At 39.7% G+C, this 20,827-nt stretch overlaps 1 protein-coding gene across 1 annotated transcript in view; it reads left to right on the top strand.

The window, feature by feature from the left end:
• Nucleotides 1–20,827, top strand: part of RASA3 (RAS p21 protein activator 3) — a 171,438-nt gene that overhangs the window by 1,914 nt on the left and 148,697 nt on the right. The window contains exon 2 of the mRNA XM_083854658.1: nucleotides 9,031–9,102. The gene's annotated coding sequence lies outside the window, so the exon portion shown is untranslated. The remainder of the gene's footprint in view (nucleotides 1–9,030; nucleotides 9,103–20,827) is intronic.

Raw genomic sequence — 20,827 nt, 5'->3', positions numbered from 1 at the left:
TGCTTCTTCCAAACATCTTTCATCCCATTGTCAGGTAAGTTTGACAGGTCTCCAGAAGCAAAGTTGCTTTCTGCAAGTTTTGTGAAGTCAGGATTAGAGAAATGTGGACAGACTAGTGCCCTTTTTCCCTCAAGGAAGACTACGGCTCCAACTAAGAAGTTACCTGCTCCACTTGGCCTGCCAGCAGTCCAGTGAGGATTGTGTATGGCTCAGGATTGCAATTAGAGATTGTCTCAGAAGGCTTCAAGGACAGAGACTGGAGTTACTATGAAGAAAGAGAATCTGGGGCTTGCCAATAAATTTGGGGCCATGTGAGTCAGTAATTTAAAACACCACCTTAGTGGGTTTATTGCTCATAGAACATTTTTTGTCTTGCAGTTACTTAGGTGATGCAAACCTATTGCTGTAAAGCAAAGAATCTTGGTATTTGTTCTCTGCAGCAGGTTTTTACTCATTGCAGTGGTGATGACTGAACCCCATTGGTTGTATCAAAATGATCAAGATCACATTTGGTTTTATTTTTCCCAAGAGATTAATATTAGAAGAGTGTCCTCTTTCATGCTGATTGCTCTCCTTCATGCCATACTACTCCCTTTTAGCTAACAGAAGTGCATAGGATGAGTTTGAGGGTGCTTCATCTTTCTTGCTCAGGAATCCAAAAAAGAGAAATCTGTTTTAAGGAAATGAAGATAACACAATTTTCTTTTGTTTCTTCATGTTGTTCACAATAAAATGCAACACCTTCAGGATAAATTTTAACACTGAGAAATAAATAAATATTTGCATCACAAAAAGCAATTTTTATTGCAAAGCTATAAAACTTTTATTACAAATCTATTACAAAACTATAGTTAGACTCCTCTATATACATTTTTAGAAATTGTATGAGTATGTGTTGAAGTAAGACTTAGCTGTAAGAGTTATTTTCTGCTTCATTAAGGTTTTATTTACATCTTATTTTCCTTAGATTTCTACTGAGAAGACTTGTGGTATCTGTGTAGCCAGGGGTGGTGAGCTGAGCTAGATGTACCAGGAGGCAGATGAGGTGCTTGGGGCTTGCTTTGCCATGAGTCTAGATTTTGTCATTTTCCTGAGAGTTTCTGTTGTTAGTGGCTCAATATCAATAATATGGCTGATCAAGCGTATGTGTCTGCACTGGGGGGAGCTGACTGGCTCTCTGGATTCTGTTGTTTGTGTTAATTAGATTTTTGCTGCCTAGAATGAGACCTTCAGCACCTGCCTCATAGTTATCCAAATGTATGTGTTGTAATGGAGTCTACCCTAGGACCTCAATGAATTTCTCCACATGTAGGAGTGTAGTTATATCTAAGTATTATCTCAGTTGCTGTAGAGTGTTTGTGACGTCCATATGGGACTAGTCTGCTGATGTGCCTGCTCATTTAAGAGTTTGCCCTCTAAACTTTGGGACAGTGAAGTAGTGAGTAGTGTCATCACTTTGTTGCCTATGAGACTTAGCATATCTTGCACGGGCTGCAGCTTGGGCAGCTCTGCAGTCTGTGACTCATTTCCTTTAACTGTGAAGAGAGCTGCTCACCACTGCAGTTCATCACCAGCATGGACAAGAAAATCCACTACATGTTTTCTGATTAGCTAACATGAAACCTAGGTTGTTGGCATTTCTTTTTAAAGAAATGAGGACTTTGATTGTCCTGTTGCCAAGATGCAATATTTGAAATAATCATATCCGGAGAACAACTTTTACGTTTTTCAGATCACTGTACCAGACAGACGCAGCTTTCTTGTACTGAGATGTTATAGCTTGGCACTTGTATCCTTCAATTCCATAAAGAAATTTAATCAATGGCTGCATTAGGAGCAGTCTGTGTGAAACAGAAAATAGCTAAAATATGTATACCTTTGATTTCCTTGAGAAGCAGTTTTGTAGCATGTTTAGGATAAGTTTTGTTTGTATTTTTTTTCCATATCCATGTTTGTTGTTGTCTCTGTCATTACCCTCTAAAAGTCATCTTCTATATCCTATCACTGCTGTTGCAGCTGGTTTTTTAACTCCTGTTATTGTAGTTTCATCAGCATGCACGTCAGAGAAGCACTTTACTATTTCATGGAAACTTTTTAGCAAAAAAGCCCCCACCAAAACTAGAACATGTTCCCACGACAAGTAGACGAAATCTCTCATGCTGTCTAGATATTAGATAGATCACAGTGACTATTCCTGCAGGCGCTTTTGATATTTTGCATAATCACATTTGCATTTTCTCAGATTTGTGCTCGTGGTGTGAATCCCCTCTTTATTTTACATCCCTAGACACTTGTGTTGTTTAGGACTGAGACTTGAGTATGCTTTTTCTCATGACTGACTACTGAGCCTGAGACTTGTTTGGGGAGGTCCTATGAACCCCCATTTTAAAACAGCATTGGCTTCTAAGAAGTTCCTAATCTGAGGTTCCAGACTGGTTTTGGTTTCTTTGTTTTAGTGCCAGATTGCACATTTAAAAATGTTCTGATGTGACAAATGGTTGTGTATAGCTCTGCATCTTATAAATAAATACTGTAGTCAGTGGTGCCCAGTGGGCCAATGCTAAGCAGAGGCAGTGGGCACAGGCTAAAACTGAGGAGAGCCCATCTGATAATCAGAGAACACCTTTTCACTGTGAGGGTAACTGAGCACTGGAACAGGCTGCCTAGGCAGATTGTGGAGTCTCCGTCCCTGGAGGTGTCCCTCCATCCCTGGAGGCCATGGGCCTGGCAAACAGCTCCCAGTGGCCCTGCTTGAACTGCGGATTGGACCCCATGGCCTACAGAGGTGCCTGCAAACCTCAGCCACATTGAGATTCTGCAAAATACTATGTTCAAAGACACTAATTCTCACATCTTTGTACAGCAGGCAGAAACACTTTTGACAAAGAAGAGTCTGTTCCTCTTGACTATGAAGGAAATTAGTTGTGAGAGCAGAACCTGGTGGTCCTCAGCATATGAATCTGAAGAACACTTTACAACTGACTGGGATGTATAAAACAATATGTAAACATTCTTTTCTGGAGGAGGAGAAGCCTAAAAAACATTAACTAAATCTTCCAGTAAAGATTGCATAAGTGAAGTGAATGAAGAGATGCTTTATGTTTAAAAATAAAGAGTGTTTATGAAAGGATATTTTGTTGTGAACTAATTTCTTTAGCTCAAATTGAACTACTTTGCTTGTGCTAGTATGCGGTAATAAAAATATTTTAGCAGATTTAAATAGTCTATAAGAAGAGAAATACCTCATTTCTATTTTGTTCCCTTACAAAAGAGACGTTCCTCAGCACATCTTTAGCCAGATGAAGTTGCAACACTTGGGTTTAAAAGCTGCTCTCCTGCCCTCTAGTGTTACTGTAAGTTTCGAATCAACTGAGGGTTTGTGTGCGAACGAGTTTCTGCTGTTTTTTAGAAAACTGAAAACTTACTAATTGATTATTCTTCTAAGTGGAAAATGACAACGGGAGTTTAAGAGGTTTTTAGAGCTTTCAATAGTTACTGCAGAATTAAAACTCCTCTCCTCTCCTCTCTTCCCCCTCTTCTCCTCCCTCCCTTTCCTTCCCTCCCCCCGCCTTTTTCTTCCATGCATGAATTAATAAGGTGAGCCTTGCCATCAAACTTACTGAACCTTGTTAAACCACCCTTGAATTCCATGGAATTTATTGAACTCTGTCAAATTATTACCTTACCTCAATAAAACGTATTGCCGCCTCTCTGCTTTGACTGAGGTGCATTCAACTCATCCACAACAGAGGCTGGGCATTGATACTGCCCTGTAGTATAAAGGCAGGTTCATTTTATTACAGGTTATTTGATCTTTTTTGCCCAAGAAAAAGCAAAGATGCTGCCGAACAACACTAGAGGTCACTGTTAAACGCGATTTCACTGAGTCTTGGAGTAGTCAACTTGCAAACTGAGCCCGTATTCCTCAAGCCGATATGGTGACCATTCCAGGACTTAGCCATGTTTGGTTTTTTCTGGCTATTTTTTTTTTCATCCAGAAAGAAGATAAACAAATGGACACCAAGGTTCAGCTGGGAGAGAGAATATCTTCGGATTCATTGTCAGCAATCTTTATAAAAGTGGAACTTGTGTTTTGCCCTCCTCAGTCCTCATTTCTCACAGCGTGTGATGATCTTACAAGTAGTGTTAGGGGCTTTTTTGTTATGAACAAACTGAGATAAATGCCTTTAGTCTAGATTCATGGGACCAAACACCAACCACTCTACAATACCTGAAGTGCCATTGAGTCACATTAGTCACAGAGGCTGAGGATGCTTCTTGCAGAATCAGTGTCCTTAGCTCCTGTTCAGCATGGCTAAGCAGACAGAGCTCCATTCCTTGGATATTTATTTTTTTTTTTTTTAATCAGCAGCTGATGAATTCTTCACACATACTGGAAATTTAAAAATTGTTTGAAAATAAATTTGAAAATCCTCTTGGTTTTTAGCATAATGGAAAATGAGGGTTGCATCCGTCTCAGGTCTTTGTCCTGAGCTGCATTCCTTGGTACATTAACCAAGAGCACCCCATCTGTCCTTCAAAGGCCAGAGAGATAAATCATGTCCTGATTCGCTGAGTTGCACTTTTCTAGTTAGATGCAATACAGAAAAGTAACGAATTCCATAGAATAATCTGTCCTCTTAATATACACCACCCCCCCCCCGCCTCCCCCCCAAAAAATATGGTAGGAACTGGAATGTTGCTAGTCAAGTTCAGGCTTAATATTTCATTTGTTCCTATTTGGTTCTTTAGTAGATTCTATGCTTGCCTCAGGCAATAGCAACATGTTTCTTCGTGATGAAATGTGATCAGTTATTTGGATGTTAACTGTAAGAATGTAAGTGGCATTTCTGTTGGTTTGGCAAGAGTACCAAGAAGGAGGTTTTTTCTCTAACTGCTGCCTTGATTGTTCCAGTCTCTAGATCAATGCACTCTTTTGGAACCACAGCAAACTAGCCTCAGTGTGTTTTAGTGTTAAATGTTACAATTTTTGCTAACTGACTCACCTTTGGCATGTGTGATGCCTTCCTTTGGTTCTGGCAAGACCAACACCTGTTGACTTCTTGATTGTACAACACTCAGCTGACCTCTTGGCATGTAGACATCTACCTGGACCTTAATCAAAACCTACTTGGAGATTTTATAGATCCCAGCTGTTATGGCTGAAAGGAGAATGGGTGCACCCTGGAAGTGACTTTCAGAGAGGTACCCGGTTCTGTCTCTCATTATCAACTTTGTTAAGTTTATCAGATTTCATTTTCCAGTTGATGCAGGAGATTAAACTGTGCTTGAAAATGACCAGTAAGTAATTCCCCTGGAGCAGGAAATATCTTGGCTGCCACAGATCCAGCTTCTACATGCAGTTCTGTTTCCACTCCTTCTGCCTGGCAGCAGCTAGTAGGAAATGACTGAGGCTTAGAAAAGAGTATTTCACTGATCTCTATGTGAAACTGGGGATATCGCAATCTGGCACAAAGGTCTCTGAGGCAGGAGCTGTTCAGAGATGCTGTGTTCTCTTGTGTTCATTGTTAGAAGGGAGACCCTGACCCAAAGCACCTCTGGCAGCATTTTCTACAGGCAGCATAAATTGCTTGGGCACCCAGGATACAGACTCAGCTAACATGTTTGCTTATGTTTCTGCTCAACAGTGCAGTAGAAATTTGTGAGAGTTACTGCACTTGAGATGTTGATTGTGTGTCATTAGGCCTCATGCATGTCCAGGGTAGTCCAGGCTTACTGCTCAAGGACATATATTTGCTCTAAGCATGGTAATGCCAAGTGTCCAAAATCCATCAGTTATCATATATGAGTAGAACTTGATGTACCTGTGAGATCGATTCCTTTGTACATACAGACCAGGGTTGCTCTGCACAAGAATCACAGGTAATGGTCGCTGCATGTGTGAAGTTCTAGTGTAATGTCCAAAGCAGGAGAAGGAGAGGTGATTAAAGGGACTAGAGTTGGTAGTCCTGTCTAAACACAAAGCTACATGCATGGGGCAACTTTCTCTCTCTTCCTGTCCAGTCTCTCAAATCTAAACAGCCTTTGCTCTCTTCTGAATGAACTCAGTCCAGTGTCTGTGCTTTTAGTCCTACTAGATTCAACTAAGTTAGATTGTTTGGCCTTGTAGAAACTGAGGATTTGAAAACCGCTTTCTAGTACTTCACACATTTGCCACAGTCAGATTGACATGGTCACTCTGCAAGCAAGTCACAAGTAGCTGGACTTTAAAGGACCTATGCATTTCACTTTCATGGGATAAAAATTCCTTACCTAAATCTTAGAAAGCACGTACTTCTTTGATGTAAGGAGAAAACTGGTTTTTCCTCCACTTACAAAGATATGTTCAGTATTGTTATCAATATTCTGGATGAGGGGACAGAGTCCACCCTCAGCAGAAGACACCAAATTGGATGGGAGTGTTGATCTGCTGGAGGATAGGAAGTTTCTCCAGGGGGATCTGAATAGGCTGGATTGATGGGTCAAGGCCAAGGCTCAACAAGCTGGGTCCTGTGCTTGCGTCCCAACACCCCCCTGCAGCACTGCAGGCTGGGGGCAGAGTGGCTGAAAAACTGCCCAGTGGAAAAGGACCTGCTGGTGACAGTGGCTGAGCATGAACCAGTGTGTGCCCAAGTGCCCAAGAAGGCCAATGTCATCCTGGCCTGGATCAGCAATAGTGTGGCCAGCAGGAGCAGGGCAGGGATTGTCCCTCTGTACTCAGCACTGGTGAGGCCACACCTCAAATCCTGTGTTCAGTTCTGGGCCCCTCACTATTTCCACTGGTGCTGGAGAGTGTCCAGAGAAGAGCAAGGGAGCTAGTGAAGGGTCAGGAGCACAAATATTATGAGCAGCAACTGAGGGTTAGCCTGGAAATGAGGAAGTTGAGGGAGGACCTTACATCTCTTTACAACTGTCTGAAAGGAGGTAGGAGTTGATTTCTTCTTCCAGGTAACAATAGGACAAAAGAACAATAAGCAATAGGACAAAACAAAATGGCCTCAAGTTGTGGGGGCGTTTAGACTCCATTTTAGAAAACATTTCTTCATAAAAAGCTTTGACAAACATTGGAAAAGGCTGCCCAGGAAGTATTGGAGTCACCATCTCTGGAGGTATTCTCAAGATGCGTAAATGTGGCACTTGGGGACATGATTTAGTGGTGGACCTGGCAATGTGGTTGTGACTTGTAATTGGACTTGATTTTTGAGATCTTTTCCACCCCAAATTATTTTCTGTGTTTAGTTGAGAGATTTGCTCAATGTACATTCCAAGATGCACGTTGAAAGATCTGCAAATATCCCAGTCACTTTTGTGAACAATATAATGATACTTGATAATTTGCCAGTCTTTCTAAAGCCATTAAATACCTTTTCCAGCTTGTGAACTGGCTATTGTTTTATTCTATAAAATAAGTTTATTTCTTCAATTGCATATATTGGGTCAAATTGTATTTTAGGTTAAACAGAATGCTTACTAGAGGGCAGCTTTGAAAGTACTACAAAATTCAAGTAAACAAACAAACAAAAAAAATCCAGGCATTTTACTGAACTTATAAAAAAAGCTTTTCCAGTTTTTATGTATTTTTTGTATTCACACACACACACACACTGGAGCATTCATAGTTTAAGATCAAAACTTAATCTTAAAAGTTTAGCCCAAAATATACTTGGGAGTAATGGTTTGGATGAAGCATTCTCCAGACCTCTAAGGTTGAAGAATAAATTCTGCAACTGCAAGGGTGGTACATGATCATGATGTACTTAAGAGTGTGGACTCCCCACGAGCTTTTGTTTAGATAAAGTAATGTGCAGTACTTGCCCACTCTAATTGTTAATTACTCCTGTGCCGATATGTTTTGCTTGAGTTTATTTTGTGCAGCTGCTGCAAGCCTATGCCAGATGGCAACCTAGCTCTTCAAGCATAAGAAATAGAACTGAAAGGACTAGGAAGGTCCCAGATAAACATGTAAGACTCTGATCCTGTAGGCAGTCGGAGTTCTGTATGTGAAAGGCTTGTAAAGTCAAGCCCTTTGCATGCTTTAGCCTAATACAATTAGCCTCCCTTTTGATTTTAGTGGCTTGAGCTGTTTGCCATTTACAAGTGTGGTCAGAAAACAACACTTCTAAACTGGAGGCAAACATCGTTATTTAAATTTGATTATCTAATTAAGATATAGAACCATACTTAGCCAACAAAAGAAGGCTTGTGGTTTTTGATTTGCTTTCCGTCTGAAAATGTGTGAGCGCCTTTGTAAACAGGATATTTTATTTTGGCAGATAATTTAAGCTCCCAAGTTTTTTCCCCTCACTTCCTGGTTGGTTTCATATGTAGGCCATGTATTTTGTATTGGGAATGTTCATTGCACAGAACATGGAGCCCAAGCATGTCAAACTCCAGTGTCTATCTTTGGTATTGGAGGTAACATATCATTCAAAATATTCTTCCTTTTACAAGAACTCTGAATTACAAACAAGATTTTCAAAAACTGTATGTATTTATTAACTCCATAGCAGAAAGTGTTTATCAGTCTGAGAAATTATAAACATAAAAATAAAATTGTGTTTACAGTGTAGTGATTAATTACATCAGGATAATATGTTATATGATGGAAAAAATGTGCCAGTACATCTATGCCAACCTTGCTCTTTTTCTCAGAAAGGTCAGAGGATGAAAGTATGCCCTGTCAGGCAGCCAGAACTCTTTTACAGCTGTTATTAGTTGCACTCAGCCTAGAGGAAACGGGCTCCTGACTTCAGCTCAGAAACTCAAATCCTGAAACTCGTTGTTCAAAACATTCAGATTGGATCTCTAAAGTACTTGAAATTGATCTTAAGTCCAGACTAGCTCTATGCACTTGCACCCATTTGCTAGAATTTTGTTTCTCTGATTTTTCCAGCAAATGTGAATATTATTTTCCCCCATATCTGAAGCTTTGCAAACTTTTGCAAATTTTCATGCCTAGCATTATAATGTGATCTGTGTTTTATACCTTCTTTAGCTGATATTTGCAAATTTTGCTTTGATTTTTCACAGTAAGACTCACATCAGCTGATGTCCTACACAGTCCAGTGAATAGAGCTGCCTCCATGTGAATTCTCACTGACAGTGAGTTTGAACCAGTCAGGTGCTCTGTATCCTTACTGTGTGTCTGCCAATCTGTGTGTCTTTCCATGTTGTTTAATCTACCAGTCACGTTTTGTCTAGCCTAGGATGTAGATGTGACGCTGAAATGCTTTAGCTGGTGACTACTAGTATGTTCTAAAAGTGTGATGCAGGATGTATTGGTACTGCAAAACACAGTTATGAAATTGGAGCAGCAGCAAAGATGAAGTAATTTGCACTTTTCACGAGAAGCTCGCTTTCAGGGCTGTGAGAACATATGTACCAAAGGACAGATTGAACTACTGCAAAAGAGACAGAAAATAGAAAAGCTGCAGAGACTGTGACTAGTGGGTAACCAGTATTTCCTGAGGGTTTACACCCTCTTTGCCTGTCTTTACTTGTGTGTTTTCACACGTATTTATGTGAGTGTGGCCAGGCTATAGCTGCCCTCCATTTGCTTTGTACCAGCTGGCCCAAAATCCAAGGTGTGTTGTCCTCTGGGAGATGCAAGCTATGCCTGGTTAAGGCTGGGCTCTCTTGCACTGGAATCTGTTAATTTGTATTCTAATTTGTGCTAAGCTTCAAACTAAGGAGCCTAAGAGTGCAATAAAACTTGTGCCATACAGGCTGTTAAAAGAGCTTGGCCAGGCTTGCTCTGCATGCTTCTGTTGCAGGGAAGCCTGGCAGAGATAGTGAGACCAAATTAAACCAATTATCAATATTATGCTGTTCAGCAAATGCTTCTGTTTCTGATGGTGTTAATGAAGTGGCAGGAGCAATTTGAAGGCCGCGGTTCCCGCAATAAAGTGCTGGCAGTGCACAAATGAAGCAGCAAGCGGCTCCGGGAGGGACAGCTGGAGGATGGGGGCGGGAAGGCAGAGGCAAGAAGTGATTGTCTGTCTCCTGAGAATGGGACCAATTTTCAGCACAGCTATGCCAGCTGAGCTCCGGGGAGGCACCAGGGAATCCAGCTCAATGGGATTTAATTTGTGTGTATGCATATAGATTATATATGACAGGCACGATTCCACATGCCTCCCAAATCATGGCACTGTACTTAAGCCCTTATACATAGATAATGCAGACATGGGATAATCAAAGCAACCTTTGTCATGCTGAAAGCTGAAACTCCTGAGGGCAGAGTTTAATCAGTGTATTATTGGAACAAAAATTCCAGCCTTACCGTAGCGATTGTATTACTAGATGCCATATTTAATTCATGAAGAGAACTGTGAGTTTTAAAATTGAAATGAGGCTCAAAATTTGCTGGTTGATGCAGAATGTAAAATTAATTTTCTATTGGTCATGAGCAACAAAGAAATAGGTAAGAAAGAGCAAAAACTCTTTCTCATCTGTAGCTGAATTCCTTTTGGTTATTAACGGTCTCAAAAAATACTGAAAGAAAACACTGCAGAAAGATAGCTGTGATTCACTTCACAAGTTGCATCTCTGTTCATACCAAAGAAGGATTTTCTTCTATTCCTTTAACAGTGCATGTAAATGTCGAGCTTCTACAGGCTGAATTTCAGCATTACTTAAATATATAAGAAAATTATTACTTCCCTATGGTTTTTGTAGTATTATCTCCTTTTGCTTTTTTTCTCAGACCAGGGAATTGCTAGGAGGTGGTAGTGTATCACTTCTACATACACATATATACTGTAACCATTATCCTTGTGCTTGAGCTTGTGTGTTTTCCAGCAGCTTTAGCAAGCTTTGCTTTAATTGAAAAAATAAAGAATCTGCTGATTCGAAAGAAAATATGACAGTGAAATAAATCTGGGTTATATTTGGTTAATAAGGAAACAGAGGATGATGCCGGATGTGGAGGTGACCAGGATGTTCCATTTCAGCTTTCCTTCCTCATTTAACTGTTCTTTGGCTGCTCCAGCTAGAAATGATGTTTGAGGGCTGGAACAACAGCAGGCATGGGAGTTTTTCATTACCTGCCCCTCTGACACAGTAGCACCACACATCACCATCACATCTCCACCTTCCTTCCTACATGCTCTTTGTTTCCCACCATGGGGGTTTTCTTTCTCCTGATGTGCTGTATCTTCCCCCAGGTATAGTTTAGTAGTTACTGTTCACAAAGTCCCAGTAGAAATGAGTTTGTAAATTGGAGAGCTGTAACAGAACTTCAGGATGACAAATTACACAGTGCCTTCCTGTAGCCCAACAAACTCCTGTGCTTCCACATATTGTGGCTCATATGTTTGTTCAGACTCCAGCTTTTCAGCTGTAGAAGAGCAAAAGACTATTTGCACCTCTTGTTGTCAAGGAAGTGACATCCTCAGATGATATTTCAGGCACCAACCTCTCACTGACTTGTGAACCTGGACCTTGAACTCTGTGGTTCTCTGTGTCCAGTCTTACATAAATGTGCTTGAATTTGTGGTAGTAGCTGAGGACTGTGGAATAACTGTTATACTCAAGAGAAGAGTTTCAATTTTTCTTATACCTGAGCTGATTTGCTTGGTGACTTAGTTGGCTTGTCTTGGGATGCAAATAGTGAGAATAGTGTCAGGTGCAAATATGACCCTCTGATTAGTGTGACAGTAAACTTTATGCCAGAACTCCTCAACTCTGAGGTGAAGGTATCATTTCCATCCTTCACAGCACGATGTGTGGTGGGATGAAACTATTTTAATACTGAAGGGACAGATCAAACCACAGGTTTAAACAAACCATCGTGCTGTACTCTGTCCTGGTAACCTCTAAATATTGCTGCCTGACACTGATGCTTTTTTTGCTCTTCTTTTGTGCTGATGTAGTTTTTAAATACATAGAAGTTAAATTCTACATCCCTTCTTAAAAAAAATATTTCAATTTAGTTTTAGAAACACATTCAAAACATGGAGCGGTTGAGGTGACTTCAGTGAAGTTAGAATTGAGTCAAATGTAAGTGTTGGAAACAAAGATCATAGAATTAGGAACAAAGATAATAGAACCATAGAATCATAGGATGGTTTGGATTGAGAGGGACCCTAAAGATTGTCTAGTTCTAACCCCCTGCTGAGAACAGGGACACCTTTCAGTAGACCAGGTTGCTCTCAACTCCATCGAACCTGGCTGTAAACACTTCCAGGGATAGGGTAGCCAGAATTTCTCTAGGCAAGTTGTTCCAGTGCCTCACCAGCCTCACAGTATTTTTCTTTCCTGGTATCTAATAAAAAAGATCACCACTGTTGCAGTTTTATTACAACTTTCATGGTATTGCTCTTTCTCTCTCTCCTTTTCTTTCATGTTCCTGCTGCCACATCAACTGAAAACTTCAAAAGAAGGTTTCTTAACTTCGTAAGAGGAAAGGAAAACTTGAAAACATGAACACTGCATGTTCTGTAACTAGAAAGCAACTAAAAATAAACACAATTCATATTTCAGTTTCATAACTTTTAATGCAATTATACAAGTGCAACATTTTTAGAAGGCCCAACTCATTTTTTTAAAACTGCAGGCAATATGGTTTCAACTCATTGTTCTTGCTTAAATTTGGGCCTGGAAATCCAGGTGAATAATTTTATCCTAAAATCATAAAAAAATCTGCTTAAAAAAAACCCCCAACAAATTGGGAATATTTAAGTAATATTCCTTTTATTGTGGTAAATATTAAAAGTAGTAAAATAAATACACTCATACTTGGTGTTTGTCCAGTTTAAAGGGGTGTGTGTGTGAATACCAGATTAGTCATTCCTGACTTGGACAAACACTTATTGTGTCTATATTCATAGCTTTTCCATGGTAACCAACATGGATTATTGAGTTGCAACCATTTTCCTGGATTTCATGTGTTTCTGTCAACCCTTAGGAGAACTATTTTGGTGTTAAATACTGCCAGGCAGTGAGTAAATGTTTTTCTACTTTACCAAAGGAATGTGTGGCTTTACTTCTTCCTTCCTTCCTTGCTTAGTCTTAAATTCATCTTTAATGAACTGATTCAGCTAATTAAGCCCTGGAAAACTATTCTCCTTTCAAAAAATATAAACAAAACAACTTTTTTCTCCTGCAGCTGACCTTGTTCAGGATTTCAAGAGCACAAGTATAAGACAAACAGAATGGAAGAAAGGCACAAGGATTGGCATTAAAGGGGAGGAGTGACCTCTTGTTTCTCATGGCAGTGAGCTGGTAGTTAATCTCAGTTCAGATGTCTTTAAAATGTCAAAATGAGTTAATCAGGGTTTTTTGACTTTTTTTTTTTTTTAATGCGAGGCTACAATATCCACAAGAATTGCAGTGAAGATAAAGCTGCTAGCCTGGATTTACAATAGTGAAAATGAAAGAAGAACTTGACCCTGAGAGAGATTAACATTTCCTGTAACTCTTGACATTCTTTTTTATAAGTGGTACTTTAGTTCTCTTTTGTTTCAAGTATTTAGTTTGTAATCATACCAGTGCTTCAGTAGCAAAGTGTTTAACTTTGGAGCCAGGGATTTGAAGAGAGTCAGATTTCTACTTAATTATAAGGGAAGTGGCATATTGTCAAGTGTTTTAGGTTATTATTATCCCAAACTGAAGCTTTTAAAGAAGAAAAGGAAATAAGAAATTTTTGGGTTCAGTGATATAACTTGTTAAGGATAGCTGGCCCCTTACAGTGCCAGCTGTGCCCTGATGATCCAATCTAAAACCACGTGAAGCAGGGGATCTCCAGGGTGTTTCAGTTCAGCCCAAAGGTCACAGGACATTTTTATTATAAAATAGAATTGCTACTAAAGCTTCCAAATCTTCCTTCTGATAGCAAAGGAAGTTTTGGTTCATTAAATTACTTTCTTACTCTTGCTTAAAGGGTTCATAATCTTTCTTATAGAAATGAGCTACTGTTGAAGGAAACATATATGCTTGCCCAGTGTGATTGCTGTAACAGAGGTGCACAACAGAAGCGAAGTTTGTCTGTCCTGGCACTTTCCTGTCATGGCTGGTGGCTTGAGATGACCTCCATCCAGCCATGGAGCTCTGTGGTTGACCACTGCACAGTGGCCATCTCCTCCAACAGGGTCTGGACATACTCAATGCACTCTAGGATGGGTGTTGCTGCAGCACATTGGACTGACTGTCCCACTACTGCTTTGGGCAAAAAAGAATCCTTTTTCCTTCTTGACCCAGGCACTTAGGTATGGTGAAGCTTTTCTCTCTGGTTTGGTGAGTTTGGGGATCCTGCCCTGGGAAACTGGCAATTTTCTGAAGCCAGGAATTTGCAGTTGTGTGGCAGTCACTGTACTGTAAGGTGTTGGTTATGGCAGGTGGTACTTCTACTCTTAGTTCAGTACTAAAAATCACAGTCTCGCATGTTAGAGCTTCTGTCTTTTAGAAAATGTTCTAATCAATAGCATTTCAAACATTTTCTATTGATCCATACTGCAAATAACAAAGGAGAAAATACATGAGAAAGTACATCCAAGTGTAGCCTCCATCATGGCTGCAGATGAAATTCTATGTTAAATACAGGAATAGCTGGTACTGGTTTAAGTTCTGATTTTGATTGTAACCCTTCTGAGAGAATTGCTGCTACCCTGCTTGGCTATGCTAAGATAATTGGTGATTTTAATACACTTTTTCTTTTGGAGAAGTGTAATTAAAAATTAGTAATACAGAATGTGTGCTTCAGAACAAAAGTGTCTGCCTCCTAGACCATACATCAATGGTTGTGTAACAGAGTGGTAGATTGTAACATGCAGAGAGTTGATCAGTCATGTGGTGTTTTTTCTTCTTGTTTCTAGCTGCTAAATCCTATTAAAAGGGAAGCTTGAAACAAATTTTATGTATTTTTAGTAATTTCACTCCATGAATGCAATTACTGTGACAGACACAAAAATTGCATGAAATCATGAGTAAAGAAGGACGTGTTGCTGCAGTGGGAGGGAATTGGTTTGCTAAGAACTCTCCTCCATTTGTGGCAAGTGGCTTAGGGGCTTCAGAGCCTCTGAAGATTTCCAAAAATCTCACTCTGAAGTATTTACTGTCACCCAACTGGGTCCTTGCTGGAGAGACCTTAGATACTTAGATGAAAATTGTCATGTGGAAAAAAAGTCCAAATTGTAGTCAGATCAATTAGTTATGCTACAGTTACTGCTGGCTTATAGTAATTTTCCCAGTTAGGCTTTTTTTTTTACTAGCTGTTACAATCTCAAAGGAATTTTGATGGGAATTGTAGGGGAAATGGCTTTTATGTCATTTTGCTTCATGTTTTTTTCCCTATACTGAAGACATAGTGTCCTTAATATCTACACTTTTGCAGAATACTTAACCCCTAGCATCCTAAACTATATGAATTCTTTCACCTGATTGTCCAACACACTCCTGATAATTCTACAGTTCAGTTTACAAATTTTGCTAAGTTTAGCTATGTAGTTTAAAAGGTTATACCCTCGCAAGTCCATTTTTTTAATGCTGGAAGTTATCATCTGCATAGGAACAACAGTATTTTAACTTAAACTACAGAAATCAAAATATGTTGATACATTTGTGATGTTTGCAATCACAAATTGGGCTTGTGATCCCTATTCTCCCGGTTCACTATGCCAGAAAAGGACTGACTTTCAGAATAAGGACAAAGCAGGAAGGCTAAGGACAGTAAAATTTCCAAATGCTGTCATTATCCAAGAGGGAGTAAGAATTCTTTGCTACTTCCTAAATTGCTTTCACAGGAGACTACTGGAATAATGCTATTTCTGGAACTCTGTCTTGTTCTAGCTGTTCCTTTGCTTTCCATGATTACCATGATCTCTTTCTTTTTCCTTCATTTTACTTTTCACACTTGTTTCAGATGTTTTTTCTCTTTTTTCCCTCATCTCATTTAGATGTATGTTTTTTAAATTGTTCTTCCAGACAGAAAAGAGAAATATAAAAAAAGGAACCTCTCTCTGCCTTGATTTAATAACCTTATGTATCTTATTTTCAGGATTATTCTCTTGGCACCAAAGCTTAGTTAGCAAAGAAAGCTGACAAGTGCTTGCTGGTGACACAGCTGTTGTCCTCTTCCAGAGGAAAGAACGAGAATTCTCCTTTTCTTTCATTCATGAGTACTGCCTGAGCCACCAGAGTCAGAGCAATTTCCTTCAGTCAGGCCAGTGGAAAGGCTGGTTCAGATAAATTCTTTCTTCAGTTTGGATTGGTAAGGAATGTCCTTATGTAAAAAAGATTCTCACTTTTTCCTGCTGTTAAAGCATACATATGACTAGTTAAAAAGTTTTCAATTGCAACAGAAGGAGAGTAGAAAAATGCTTGACAAGGAATGGTATGACTTGTACTTTAATAAAGTTTGACTGTGGACTGGTGTCAAGTGAACTATAAAATCACGGAGAGATCAGAGCAGCAGATGTTATGGCAGATTTTGCCAAATACTTCCACTGATCCTATTTTCATGTGCAACTTTACTGAATTTCCCCTGCTGATAAAGAGGTTTGCAGCAGGTATTCGCATCATGTTTGCTTATTTGTCAAAAGACAAATGTCCTTCAAAATGGCTTAACCATTTCTGAAATGATGAGTGGAAAAGGTGTTTTCCAGTGACTACTTCTTACAGATGTTTTAGTACCTGTTAATTACAGCACAGACTTAACAGCTGATGTGGGAAGGGCTGCAGTATATATTTACTTTTCCGTAATTTCGGAACTTTCTGGCTATAAAGCTCCTGGATTTGCAACAACACTACTTTTTATATAATTATTTGGTTTGTAATGTTGCCTCCACAGCAGTTAAAGCTGCCTCTTTTTTTTTTCATTGTAGAAGCTTCTCTTTTAGTTGGAAGTTTCTTGGTCAAGTCTTAACTGTTTGAGTTGAAGCTTTTTCGTTTTGCTTTCTGCCTCTGATTAAACAGTCTTGGGAAGCTTTAGTAAAACTGATATATCTGGATTCAAGAATTGTGTCCAGACAAAAACTGGGGAGAGGCTGAGGTAGTTTTTGTTTTCAGTGCCACAATTTAATTTTTTTTTTCTTTTGACTGCTTTGCCTTTCCTGAACAAGCCCTCTGGAATTTGAACTTGGACCAAAGATTTGACAAAAGGATAGTCCTAGGATAGAAGAAGTACCATTTACTGTCTTCCAAAGATTCAGGCGAATTTTGATGAGCTACACCTTTGAAAATCCATTTACATGTGTTCAGAAAGTATTGGTTTCAAAAATATTTATTTCAGTGATCTCAGGCTAGAGGTAATGGGTAAAGAAGTGAATATGGTGAACATACAGATAGTATGAACCACATACTGATTCAAACTCAATTGACAGAGGACATGTCTCAAAAATAAAGACACAGGACCACAGAGGCCTAGCACCCAAGGGAACAGGGAAGATGGGTAAAGGCAAAGCTGATGCTAGCTCCTTGCTTGATGGGCAGTGCTGCAGCTTCCCTCTGGTTTGTGTGGGAGGAAAGTTGGGAATTTCTGACTTTGAGGGCTCAAAGCCCACTAGATGGACATGGAAAAGCAAGAGACAATCTGTTTTCTTTCTCTGGAAAAGCTTGCTAAAACCTCCTATAGTCATTTTGTTGCTGATTTTCTTTACTTCTGTTACTGATTAAAATAAGAACCTGGTTACTTTGCCAGTGTAGGTTTTGGAGCCCTTAACGCATGTGCCCTTCTGGTCACCTCAAATGTTGTTGTAGTGTCTGGCTGTTTCTCTCAGGTAACTGGTAAGCAATTGCTTCTGGTTTTTTCAACAATTTTTAGATTATTTCTGAGAGTGCCATTTCTCCATGGTGCACAGTCTGAATGTAGAAACTACAGCAGTTACAAATCGCCTGATAAAGTCTGAAGAGTGCTCTGGGATTCATTTGATAAGAGTGGCTGCATTAAGTGAAAGGCTGTTAATTGTGTGGCTGGCTGCCTTGTGCAGTTAATCCCCGGTACAGAAGTGCAGCAAAATGTGCTCTCTGAGCAGTTCTGATCCAGAAATAACTGTGAAGGAAAGAACAGAAGCTCAGGGCTACCTTTTGGCTCTGCGATTTACGCTGCTCACGAGGATATCTCGCAATGTTGGCCATGTATTTTTCAGCTTGTTGCCAATCCTCATGCCATCATTGAACCTGATACTGAGGCTGGGACTTTGTAATTCTATCCAAAATGACTCAGTTCTCCTGATTCACTTTCCACAACTCCTGCTTTCGTTTTTCTTCAATTAAACTGGAGGGGAAAACCATATAAGTAGAATCAAACTTATTCACACTTGCCTAGGAATCCAGAATGTGAAGTGTTTGTCAATCTTCTGTTAGGGGGAATTTCACCTGAAATTTTGTACCTCCGCTACAGGGACTTGCTCCTTCTTGATCTGCATTAACTGGCCCTTGTAAGCCAATCTTTTTGTCCTTCTTAAGATAATAGACTTTGTTCAGTATCTTCCAAACACACTCCTGCCTATATGGAATTTTAGGACATTTTACAAGAGGAACAATTCTATAACTTTATCTCAGATTAGTGCCAATCCTGCAGAATTGCAGTAGTGCAGTACTGTGGGTGAGGGCATAGCTGATGTCTGAAATGCTTAATCATTGATTTCTGTTACTTTGGTTTATAAGTTTCTCTTGTGTACAAATCTGATATACTGAGCTGAGAAGCATGAAGAGAGTGAAGATAAGTCTACTGCCTCAAATGCCTTGGAAATATTCTGTGATTTCTTAGGCTGCAATTTTCCAGGTAGCTGAGCTGATCTCACAACAGTCTCTTGCCACCAAAAAGCAAAGGACCCGCATCCCGCAAAGTCCCTTTTTCCTTCTCCTACTCTTCTCCCCCCTGCTCCCACTGTATGATCTTCTCTTGCAACAGTCCTGGAATTCATGACTTTGCAGAAAATGGGGGAAAAAAAAATCAATCCAGTTTTTTTTTTTTTTTGTTTTGTTGTGTTAATTTTCTGCTGCTGTCACAAATTTAATTAGCTAATGGAGAGATTTGGTGAAAACCAGAGTTGATCCAAAGAAAACAACAGGAGTTTGCTATTTGAATCATGAAAAGAGTGAAGGAATAGAAAGGAGGAGGATGCTCTGTTTCTTCTGTACCTTGTGTAATCACAGCTTCAGCAGTGGAATTAATTCTTGTTGATGCCTGCACAGATCTGGATATTATTCACTAGTGACAAGCCATAAGTGCTATGATATGGATTTGCATGATGTGGCCATGACCAACTCTGCCTCAGGTAAAAGGAACTGTGTAAATGTCAGGATATTTGTGACAGTAATGTGTAGTGAGTTCTACCTGGGTCATTTCAGCTGAGCAGCATTTGCATTTTGGAGACACTTTAGGGCTTGGTGAATATTCAGTCTATCAAGAAGTAGACTGGCTGCAAATGAATCAGAGGAGATGACAACCACCACCTGAACTATACAAACCCTTCATTTCAAAAACCTGTCCCTGTTGTCAGCTGGTTTGCTGTGCCCTACTGGGTTGTGAATTTCCTGCTGAATCAAATATATTTAGGATGGTTTTCTCCAGTGATAAATCTTCAAGGCACATTTTGCTTGGTCTCCATTGAGCAGTAAATTAAATTTTCCCTTTTGCCTGCTTCCTGCTCCACTTTTTTTTTTTTTTTTTTTAAATTTTAATTATATTTTTGCTCTGACTTTATTTCATCTCTCAGCTTTGGGTCTCCCTTTTTCCGGTGGTGTCTGTAGGAACAACTGGTAAAGTCAGCAGCAATGACTCACTTGGCAAGATCAACACCTTTGCTGAGACATAACAGGTTTGCTTCACTTATTTTCTTAAAGTAGGGCAACATTACTCCCCCTCTATTTGTTTTTATTCCCTCAGTTATTAAAGTGAAAAACTAATTTAAAGCCAACTTCTCTTCAACAGAGTGTAGGAGGAAAATGACCTGGCATTAGATTTCATGTGACAGGATGAGCAAATGGCTTTCTGAAGTGTTGATTATACCTTAGGCTGCCTTTTCAATGTGTCCTCACAGAGCAGTTTATCCTTAGCCATGTTTATCACTGGAAAGGAAACTTGATAACTACATGGAAATAGTGCTGCTGATGTTACTTTTTGGCCTTGTAGTCATTTTTGTTGTAAATTTCTCCCTTTGTTCTCATGATGCAGGACATCTTCTCCAGCAGCAAACAGTTGTCTCTTTCAGTGCCAGAGAGTTGGTCTTCCTCCAACTTTGTGTACAGAAGGGATAAAGAAATGATTGTTTTTACAAGGGCATAACAAGTAGCAGTGATGTATCATGGATGCCCAATGAGGTGTTCAAAACATGCTGTTCCCTTCTCTACACAGTATGCAACAGACACTGATCAGGTAAAGCTCAGTGCTGTTATTGAGAGAACACATTTTTTCACCATTGCATAGTGACACAGGGAGACAAAGCCCTTTGCAATGCTGTGAATTAGACCCTGAAACACTCTCCTGCAACCACAGCTGCAGCCTGCATGATTAGTGAATGCATTTCATCAGTGTAAGCAGAAGTTCTGTAAATATTTGTCAACATATTTTCCAGAATCATCATCATATTTTTTGTCTCTAGCAGCCTTCATAGGCTCTTATCAAAAGCTGGGATTGTTATGGACAGTGTACAAGCACGTGATGGGATTTGTCCAGATTTCTGTGAAGTCAGAGGGATTCTCTCCATTATCTTTGATGGGCTTTGGATCAAATAGTAACTTTTCCATTGACTTCAGTGAGAATTGGGTTAAGTCCAGCTGCAGGCCGTTTTCATCCTGGAGGGACTGCAGGCTGTTTTAAGTAGAGAAGCAACAACTAGATGTAATGAACAAATGGAGAGAGAAGTATGAGGAAGTATAAGCTAGT

The sequence above is a fragment of the Zosterops lateralis genome, assembly GCF_965231275.1.
Source record: "Zosterops lateralis genome assembly, chromosome: 2".
Taxonomy (NCBI): Eukaryota; Metazoa; Chordata; class Aves; order Passeriformes; family Zosteropidae; genus Zosterops; species Zosterops lateralis.
The sequence above is the reverse complement of the archived record's forward strand: the minus strand, read 5'-3'. Positions and strand labels throughout refer to the sequence as shown.